At 38.4% G+C, this 11235-nt stretch overlaps 1 pseudogene; it reads right to left on the reverse strand.

Moving 5' to 3' along the window:
- LOC101990212 overlaps positions 1–10454 on the reverse strand; it is a 63768-nt pseudogene extending 53314 nt beyond the window's left edge.
- Positions 10455–11235: the final 781 nt, after the last annotated feature.

An 11235-nucleotide genomic window follows, 5' to 3' on the forward strand; every position in this document is an offset into this window, starting at 1 on the left:
ACCAGCTGCAGAAATGGTGCACCTTCTTACAACGTTCTAGCCAGAACTCCAAATAAGAACTTCAACAAACAAACCAACAAAAAACCCTGTTGACTACTCAGAAGCCATTTGCAATTATACAAAACAGCAATCTTGAAACTTGACCATCATTTTACTGTTACAGGATCCCATAGAAAAAACATCGCCCCCATGACAGCAGGAAGCAATTCTAGAAGAGGACAATCCCTCTCCCAACAAAGTTTGTCCTCGGGGTTAGGGGCACCATTTTGGGGTCGATTATTACTCGCATTCGGTTGGGGATTGGGGTGAAAATTATGTAGTCCTAGAGATCTCAAAAAAGAAAAGAAGGAAAACTGAATGGGATAACAGGTAGATTAGTGTGAACTTAATCACACGAATAGTAATAGAGTTAATACTTGTGAGCTATTATTTATATACAATTTACATTGATATAGATTTTTGCATATTGATACAAATTCAAATGATATTTGTTATATTGAATATACCCCTATTTCTATATACAATATTTGTACACCTATACATGTCAGATTGTATGTATGCATGTTCCTACCTCTATTTAAGACATTTTGTATATTGATACAACTTTAGGATATATTTATCATATTGCATTATATACTTCTACCTCTGAATAAGATATTTATACATTTTTTTTAAAAAAAAAGAAAATGTAAGATAGACATGGACATGTGATTCTAAATATGTTGACTATATAATTAAGCTTTCAGTTTAGTACCCGAAATAAATTTAGGATGAAATGAATTGCAACGTGGCCTGGCTATTATTTCATTGTCTCAATTTATCTGTAAATGTCAATTGAGAAATCGTTTCTTGACATTTTAAGGGTTATATCAGTTTAATCTCTATTAATTTAGCTATAGGATGACTTCCACACACATGGTTAACTATTTTGACTTAGAAAATGTCATTTTCACATAGTTTAAAAACTATTTGCATCTGTCTATCTTCTGTCTGTCCATCTTCTGGTTCAATGCATGTGTAATTTACAACTCCAAAACGAGTTTTGGGGCAAAGCAAACAGAAAGGGAACCAGAACAGGAATTTTATTCCTAGTCACAATATATCCTCAGTTGTTCTAAAGCTCTTAAAAGTTACATTTATTTGAGTCAACATTCCCATAAACGTTGACTATTTCTGAAGGGAGAGGTGACTGATTGAATTTGCTGTAAATCAATCAGTCCAATTTTCTCCAGTGTGTTCAATTTCCTTGTCTCCAAAGGTTTTTTTTTTTTTTGTGTGTGTGTGTGTGTGTGTGTCAGAGCGGTTGTCATGTGTCAGAATAACCTGTCTTTCCCTCAACTTCTGTTTAGGTAAATCGGTCCCGATAGAGCAAATCAGCAGGAAAAGGAGACAGAGACAGGAAGAGGGCAATAGTCGACCAGCCTCTGAAATCTAACTAGACCTTTCAGCTTCCTTCTGAGAGAGAAATGTAGTCATAACTGTCTTCCCCTGTGATTTATTACAGTCATAATGTATCTGGAGAGCTTATACTATTTATTTATTTGTAAATAAATACTATTTGCTAGACTATGTATTTCTTTTCTATATAAACAGGATGCTATTAAGTGAAACCACACAGTCCCACATCTAGCCTGTCACCTTACCAAGGGTATAGATCCTTCCACACACGTGTACATTGCTGTGTTTTTTCTGTGTCCCATCAGCAGCATGTAGGATTAAGTATCAGCCGCATTTACTATTAATCATGTGCCAACAAAAATTATTCTCTGAGCAAGCGAGAAAAAGGCTGTTTCAGGACTTTTGAAAGACTTTTGTTACTTTGGAATCAATGCCTACCTCTTTAGCTAGCAAGAGAAAAATTAAATGATTTAACAAATTTTGTTTTGGTTTATGTTTTTCTGATTACATGCAAAATAAAAGCTAATTGACTTGACATCAAAGCATACAGTAAGCAATTATATATGTGTATATTATATTATGTAATGTGGAAATAGACATTTAAATTATTTAATTAGAAAACATACTCGGAGTTCTTCTGAATCTTTCAGAAAGCACATTTCTGTTTCTTCGAAAAAAGTCCTCTTCTGTGGTCCAAAGGGTTGATCTCACTTTTAGCAGAGAGCATGAACATGCAGCATGCACTTACAGTCTGCTTCCTAACATGTGATTTGAAGCAGAGTAGAACTCAAACAGATGTTACCGGATGTGTGACCTCTCTGTTGCTATCTATGTACTACACCTCTAGGTAAGGCATGGAGTATGGCACATACAGCTCCTGAAAGAACAGGTCTGTGACTGGGTGGGGCATTTCAGTGCAATAGGTCAAGTGAGTTAGGTCGCATTTTAATCTAGTCTCCAGCAAGGTCTTTACCAGAAACATAAAGACGCATATACTCATTTCTCCAGAGATTGTACACACACCCACACACATACACACACAAACACACATGAACACACATTCATATACAAACACCCACAAACATCCATGCAATACATATATCAACACACATGCATGCCCCCCACATGTACAAACATACATATACCTACACACACATACATGAACATCCATGCACGCACAAACACCCATGTACACATACATGAACACATGTGCATGCCTATACAAACAAGCACAAACACGAGTGTGCATGCATACACACACACACACACACACACACACACACACACACACAGTCACACATAGTGCCCTCCTAAAGACAAAATGTGGTGCTCAAATGAAGACTGTATAGATGGGGAATTAGGGATAGTGCTGGGATAGGTTTTCTGTGTTTGCATTCCTCAGAACTGTACATCTTTCTTGAAAACCACTTGGAATAAAAAGTGTATTGATCTTCAAATCAGTTTTAGATGCCACATCTCAAAGTTATTCATGGGATGACTAAATATTGATAATTTTAACGGTAAGTAGGAAGCCTTAACATCAAAAGAAACAACATGTTTTTCCATTCTATTTTAATTAGATACAAAACACAGTGAAAAGTGTGTCTGGTCTATTTTCACAATCCTTATGATGGCTTAGTCACCTGATGCAAACATGGCAGCTGAGAGTGTGAGCACACTGGCTTACATTGAGTGTATATATGTACAAAGAGGGCATATTGGTGTTAAAATGCGAGGTGTTGGGGCTGTATATGATGTCAGAACAGTCTATCTCAGCCCAATCTAACACATTTGAGGATCTCTAGGTGTTTTTTTCTTAGCCCTTAAATTTATTGAGTCATCAATTTAATTTGACCATTATGTAATAACTGGTTGCCTGAGTGTCATCCTGACTTACCTTGCTTCAGATGCTGGGAGACACATCCTCCAAGTGCAACATGCATCTCTTGTCCACTTGGAAGTGTCCCCTGTACTTCATGAAAACAGAAATGAGTGTATTTTTGCCCTCTGACTATGTTTTCTCCATAGATTTATCAATGAAATTATTGTGTTATATTTGAAGAGAGAAGGGTGGAATGTAATATGCAATCTTTTCAAGTTGTTGGTCAATAACACGTAATTCAAAATATTGGGAACTTTTCTTCTATATTTAGGTTCTAACTGTATTTTAATGATTAAGATTATTTTACTATAAAAATGATAAAATCCTCCTGGGGTGCTTTTTTTTATATAAGGGAATGTATTTTTAAATGTTCGCAATAGATATATCTTTTCTAGAGTCAGTTTGGACAAATTTTTTCAATTTATTCCATTTTTTTCAATTTATTATGAACAATCTCCTGTTTTTCTGATGAAAGTTGAGGAATGTTCTGTCTATGAGTATAGTAGTATGTCATTAGAAGTCATTTTATATCTATGTTCATTTAGAATTACAGTAGTAAGTTTTCCTTGTAGTAAGAAGGGCTGCTTGTTTGTTTCCTGGCCACCCAGACACCCAAAATAACCACACAGAAACCATATTATTTAAATCACTGCTTGGCCTATTAGCTCTAGCTTCTTATTTGTTAACTCTTCTATCTTAATTTAACCCATCTCCATTAGTCTGTGCATCATCACAAGATTGTGGCTTACCAGCAAAGTTTCAGCATGTCTGTCTCCATCAGCTGCTCCATGGTTTCTCTTCTCTCCATCTTCCTTCTCCTAGCATTCAGTTTAGTTTCCCCCACCTAAGTTCTGTCCTGCTATATGTCCCAAGCAGTCTTTTATTAACCAATGGCATACAGAGGGGAATCCCACATCATTTCCCTTACAACCTGAGTCATATCCAGTCTCAGGTTCATGCCTACTTTAGCAGGTATGGGTTCAGGCTCATGAAATGGGCCTTAAATCTAATAAAATTTGGTTGGTGTCTTCTATAACATTTGTGCAACTATTGCATCAGTATAACTTGTAAGTATATTGTTGTTGTAGGATAAAAGGTTCATAGCTTGGTAAGATTCATAATTCCTGTTCTACAGTAGCGTGTATAGTAAATTCCAGCACTAAGAATACTAGTTAGTAGAGGTGAAGATTCTAGTTGTACACCTCCTAATTTCTTCATGTTTGATGACATAAAAAGTGATTTCTTCAGCAATAGGGTCTCACCATTCACTCTCAAGTTGTGGAAGGTAACCAATAACATTGTGTAGAAGGAGCGGCGTATATACCCGAAATAACAACACACACATAGTTTTCTTTTAAACACTGCTTGGCCCATTAGCTCTAGCCTCTTACTGGCTAACTCTCACATCTTGAGTAACCCATTTCTATTAATGAGTGTAGCACCACGAGGTGGTGGCTTACCAGGAAGGATCTTAACCTGCATCCATCTTGGAGAGGAGAGCTATAGCGTCTGTCTCACTGCCTTCTTCCTCCCAGCATTCTGTTCTGTCTTCCCCTCCTATCTAAAGCCAAGGCAGTTTCTTTATTAATTAACCAATGAGAGCAACACATAGATAGAAGACCCACCTACATCAGCATTAGCAATAGCCTATGTTTGGAAGGTGTATGGGACCTCTTGGGCCAATGATTCCACAATATGCCACCAAGTCCTAGTTCTTGGGATATTACTGACAGGCATATGATGTCTAATTGAGTTATCATTTCCCCAATTTTATGGTAACTCATTTAAATCCTTTCATATATGTATATAGTTTAGGGATGTTTCTGAGTTTCCATATGACTAGATATCCCTCTCCACATTCCCTTCTCTACTCTGATCTCCTCTCCCATTACCACTTAATTCTCCTATTTTAATTTCTCTTTATCTCTTTATAACACTATGCTCTGTTTCCTCTTCCTTGGTTGATCCTCCCCAGCACCCATTCCCTTAAAAGCCACCTAAACGCTATGGATATTCTGAGTGAAACACACCTATCTATAGCTTAAAGAAAACATACATACATACATACATATATATATATATATACACACACACACATATATATATGAAAACATATTTAAGAAAAATCGTACAATAATTGTTCTTTTGGGTTTAGATTGCTTTGCCAAGGATAATATTTCTAGATTCATCTGTTTACCAATGTATTTCATAATTTTATTTTTTTTACCAGCTGAAAACAATATATTGTGTAAATGTGGCACATTTTCATTATCCATTTATCAGCTGATGGACATCTAGGCTGTTTCCAATTCTATTATGAATAGAGAGAGCATCAAGGAACATGGATGAGCAAGTAGCTCTATAGTAGGATGTAGATTCTTCTGAATATATGCCTCACAGTGGCATAGATGGATCTCATGGTAGATTGATTTTTATCTTTTTGAGGTACCTCTACATGGGCTCCACAGTGGCTGCACCATTTTGCACTTCCACCAGCAAGGAATACATGTTCCCTTTCCCTGAGTCTTCACCAGCATGTACTGCCATTTGTTTTACTGATCTTAGTCATCTGACTTGGGCAAGATGAAATCATGAAGTGGTTCTAGTTTGCATTTCCCTGATGGCTAAGGATGTTGAACATTTTAAAAGTGTTTCCCTGCCATTTCAGTTTCATTTCTTAAGAATTCTCTGTTAGTTCTTTACCCCATTTTAAAATTGGCTTATTTGTTTTCTTGATATCTAGTGTTTTGGGTTCCTTATGTATTCTAGACACTAACCTTCTGTCAGATGTATAATTGGTAAAGATTTTTCACATTCTTTAGGCTGCTTCTTTGCTTGAATGATGGAGTCTTTCTCTATATATTACCTTTTTATATTCAAGAATCTTCTTCTTGAAGTGGATGGTAATTAACATAGAGAACCACAATTGAACAATGGCAGACAGTGGAAAACTTTGGAGTACACAATTCTCAATAGGATGTCTTTCATTAAAGGCCTACCCTCAATGTTCAGAAATTTATCCAGAGGAGACTGGAAGGTTGTAAGAGCTGGAGGTGGTAGATACTCCAAGGAAACAGTGTCTTCCAGATACAACAGCACTCATGAACATACGAATTAGAGACTATAACAGCATGTACAAGGACTACACAAATTCATACCAGGAAAAAAGTCCCAGAAGAGAAGGGGAAGTGGGCACAAAGTCCTGCCCCTAAATAAGAAATTATTTGCAATTGATACCTGCTAGGAGGGGGAAAGCCATTTTGCTTCAATGGAGTGACACTGTGTTTATCAACACTCCATGGCAGGCTCTTGAATAATCAATCAACACAAAACTCCGTGTCTTTTTTATTGTGGTTTTAAGTTTTTGGAAGAGAGAGAGAGAGAGAGAGAGAGAGAGAACATGGAGTTGGGTGGGTAGGGAGGCAGAAGGATCTGAGAGGAGTTGGTGGAGGCGAAAACATAGAATCAAAAGATATTGTATGAAAAATGTAAAAAAAAGTAATTCAAAACAAAGAAAGATTTGCTTGTCAAGAATTGTGAAAAATCATTTCTTAAAAAATTATCCAGTTTGTTTATATAATTTCTTACTTTTGTATATAAATTCTATATTCTATTTAAGAAACAGCTGGATTTTAGACTGGGGATATAGATCAGTGGTTAAGTGCTTGCTTAATATGTACAAGGCCCTGAATTCTATCCCTAGCATCACACACCACACCACACACACAGACACAGACACAGACACAGACACAGACACAGACACACACACAGACACACACACACACACACACACACACACACACACACACACTTGGTTTTATTGATGATTTAAGAGTTCTCGTCACTGTTCTTTTTGATCATGTGATTTGTTATATTTATTTGTTTGTCTTTTTATTTTTAGCTAGTAAATCTGGATTACTAGTGATATAATATTTTATCCCTTCTCTGAGCTACAATGTGGCAATATTCATAGATCTATTTTTTATTGTCATTATGTTCTACCAGCTTAACTTTCATCTTATTTAATGCAAAAGTTTCTTGATATCATTTGGAAACACTGCAAATAGAAGTCTCTTAAAAGGATTATTATTAGTTTATGGTTTTGTGTATTATGGCTAAAGTATATTATAATACTTATGCTAATATTGTAAAGCTATTTCTGTTCAATTTTTTTCACTGATTGGTTTTTATTTTATAATTATTTAATTAATTTTATTTTATAATTATTATGTATTTGTGTGAGAATATGCGCTCTATAGTGAGTATAAGATTCAGAGGAAAGCCTTAAGAAACTGGCTCTCGCCTTCTACCATATGCATAGGTGGGCTCAGGGTATTGAACTTATGTCTTCAGGATTGATAGCAAGTGCCTTTACCTCAGGAGTCCTCTTGCTGGTCCTCACTGGTTTTATATACAGGTTTGAGTGTAGTCAATTTTTGTGTGATCCTTGTTTACTAAAAACAACATTTATTTCTAGTACACTCTAAGTCCTGTAGTCTGAATGTAAAATATGCCTTGTAGGCTCACATGTTACACATTTGGCTCCCAGATGGTGGTGTCATCATGGAAGGCTGTAGAATTTTTAGGAGCTGGAGTCTTCTGGGATGAGGTTGGTCCCTGTGGACTAGGTTTGTGGTTTGATAGTTAAGCCTTACTCCTGTTCACTCTTTGCTTCCTGACTATGGGCAGATGTGATGCCTGTTGTTACATGTTCCATACAGTGATGAATTGAATCCCTTCAATCTGAAAGTTACAAATACGTCTTTTCTTGCTTAGGATGCTTTTGTCAGGTGTGTGGAAACAGCAATGAGAAAAATATTGAGTATGACTTTCATGAATGTTCTCTTTACCTCTGAGCCATCTCTCCAGCCCCTCATGAATGTTCTCATTTGCCCAACTTCATCAACATCAAAGCATCTAGTGTTAAGATACATATTTTAAATCCCTTATGCTTAGTAGCTTATTCAATTTCTTTTATATGTAATAATTTGGTGCCTATGGGGTGAGTAGATATTGAGTGTTATTATTCTTCACTGAGAATTAAAGCCTTCAACATTGTTATTTGCCCTTTACTACATCTGCTATATTGATAGTTTTCCTAACATCAGTTAGAACAATTCTTATGGTGGCTTTTTAAAATGTGAATCTGAGTGTTGCCTTCTTGCCCTTGGGACCTTATCAGCTTCATGAGACTAAAAGGAACTCAGCCAGGCTTGAAAGTGAGGTGGCTGGCTTACAATGTGGGAAGGAAGGTGGGGTATTTTTCTTGTTCCCTCTGCTCTGTGTTGCCACCTGAGGTGATGCTATTTTGAGTTTGGCCACTAGGTTGTATCGTGACCTGCTCTGAGCTTTAAAAGCTGTGTTCTACAGGTTGTATTGTTTTTCTCTCAATTACTTAACCAGGATTTCCAGTGTAAGCCTGGGAAAGTCTCCCTTTGTCTCAAAAGAGCAAAACATGGGCAAAGTGAAGGCGAACGAAAAAAACAGGGACAACAGCTAGAAACTAGGATTTTTCACATCAAAATATATGGTCTTTTGAGACTTTCTGTCTGTCATTTTCCCTGGCTCTGAGGGGCTGAGATGCGCCTGCGTTTGTCCTGCCCTCCAGAAGGTATCCTTGCCTTTGTCTTTGGAATTCAGCCCAACAGTGGTCTATCTAGAGCTCATTCTCTAGTAGTTCTTGGTCAGTTTTGTATGTAGGTTTGTGACTCAACAGACCAAAGGGAAAAGACTATTGGGGCATCTGTGATGCTAATTGTTTACACATGGTTTCCTGCTTGTCTGGGGGGCAGTTCATAGCAGCAGAGGAAGGTTATTTCAAACCTCCAAGGTGTCTCGAACAGCCCATTTACCCACTCCACTTAAAAACCAGAGCTAGAATTAGTTCCCAACTAGAGAGGGCTCTCCCCTCCAATAACAAAAAAGTGGTGTTTCTCTGACAATTGTGCTGGATGTGCGAATATTATTAGCCAATGTCACTTGGCTGAGGACATGTGCTGCATGTCCTCCATACAAACACAAGTGGCAAGGAGTCTGGGGCCCCAGAGGCTTTAGGCAGCTACTATGTGTCCTCTTGAGAAAATGCCATCTGCACTACAAATGCAGGCAAGGTTTCGGGATAATTAGCTTCAAGGGACAACTCTCCAGGGTGTGGACATGCTGTACCCAGGTAATAAGAGTTTCCGTTTATGAAGTGGTTTCTGCATTTCTCATTACCCCACTTCCTAGACTAACATAAAATCACAAACTCATGTCTTCACTCTGTTAGGCATTATTGTAATTATTTCCCACATTCAATCACAGAGGCTCAGACAGATTAACTTGTTCAAAGTGACCGTAGATATAGAGCCGGGCTCCATAGGTTTAGTCTGTATGATGTGCAAAGAAAAGCAGGGGCAAATGGAGCCACAGACTTATGTATTGGTGTGTAAGGGACGTGCATCTTCAGGTTCATGATATGGTCCAAATGAATGTGCTGGGCTGCTGGCCTTTGCGTATCCACAGGAGGATTGCTCCTGCTGTTATCCAATGCCCCTTACTAGCCAGTCTCTGCAGAGAGCACATTGCTGTGAAGAATCGGGGAGTGATTCTTCTGTGATTTCTTCATTTACATTTCAACTATCCCAGGGTTAGGAATTTTTTTGCCACATGATTTTATTAATTGATTATTTGTGGGTTTCATATCACATATCCTGATCCCATTCATCTCTCTATCTCTTCATATCTACCTTCTCCCCTTACAAAACAAAACAAAACTCAAAAGGAAAACAAAAAATAACCCAAAAAGCAAAACAACCAAACACACACACACACACACACACACACACACACACACCTTGTTGTGGAAGCTACAGTGTGACAGAGAGTCACACAATATACCCCTTAGTCCATACATCTTTACTTGTTAGTGTTCATCGATCTGGTTAGAGGCCTCTGACTTCTGCTACACCCTTGGTGCTGGGCCCACACTAGGACTCCTCTTGGATATCCTGTTGTTGCCTTGTATCATGGACATCCTGCAGCTTTGGATCTGCAGATCTAGCACCTTCACGTGCTCCAACAGTTCATAGTTGAGGTGGATGTTGGAGAGGGTCAACTCATGGTTGTGGTTCTGGGCTTCGGTGGCAGCTGCCTTGTTCAGCCTGCCAGTGTTTTCCCTCATTGACACCTGCATGGCGAGCTCTCCTGTACTGCCCCAGCCAGCTCACCCACTGCAGCAGGGAGTAAGGAGCCAAGTCAGTACTCCTGCTATCATGCCCTCAGGCTGGGTCACCAGCACTCACACCACTAAGGCCAGCTGGACTGTTCTGCCCAGGTGAGGTGCAGGGCCTGTTCTCCCCGCTGCAGCTGCTGAGAAGGGAGATGGGGGAGCAGGTTAGCATTTTAAAAGATTTAGGCCAGCCTGGTCTACCAAGGGAGTTCCAGGACAGGCTCCAAAGCCACAGAGAAACCCTGTCTCGAAAAACCAAAAAAAAAAAAAAAAAAAAAAGATTTATGCAATTTGTCTTATGTAAACTACCCCTGTTTCAATCATTTTTCTGTTGACCCACTGTTTTGTTTGTCCCTTTCTTACTGTTCTAAAAAAAATTATCCACCCTAAAATACTAATTGCGCTACTTGCGTTTTGAACAGTAACTCAAGCTGGGAAGTTTTACTTGGGCTCATGCATTCAGAGTGTTTGGTCCATGTTTGCTTGACCCATATGCTTGAGCAGAATATCATTGCAGCTAGAGCGTGTGACAAAGGACCTTCCTTACATCATGGAGGAGGCAGCAAAGACAGGATTGGATCAGTAAGGAGTTACTGCTTCAAAGTGTACCCTCAGCCACCATTTCTTTCAGATAGGCCTCACCTGCTAACTCTCTTCCAGCTTACAGAAGAGTGCCACCATGTGGGGACCAAAGAGCACAACAGGTGAGCCTGGCGGTCCATTTTCTATTACAAATTGTTTTTAT

The sequence above is a fragment of the Microtus ochrogaster genome, chromosome 6, assembly GCF_000317375.1.
Source record: "Microtus ochrogaster isolate Prairie Vole_2 chromosome 6, MicOch1.0, whole genome shotgun sequence".
NCBI lineage: Eukaryota > Metazoa > Chordata > Mammalia > Rodentia > Cricetidae > Microtus > Microtus ochrogaster.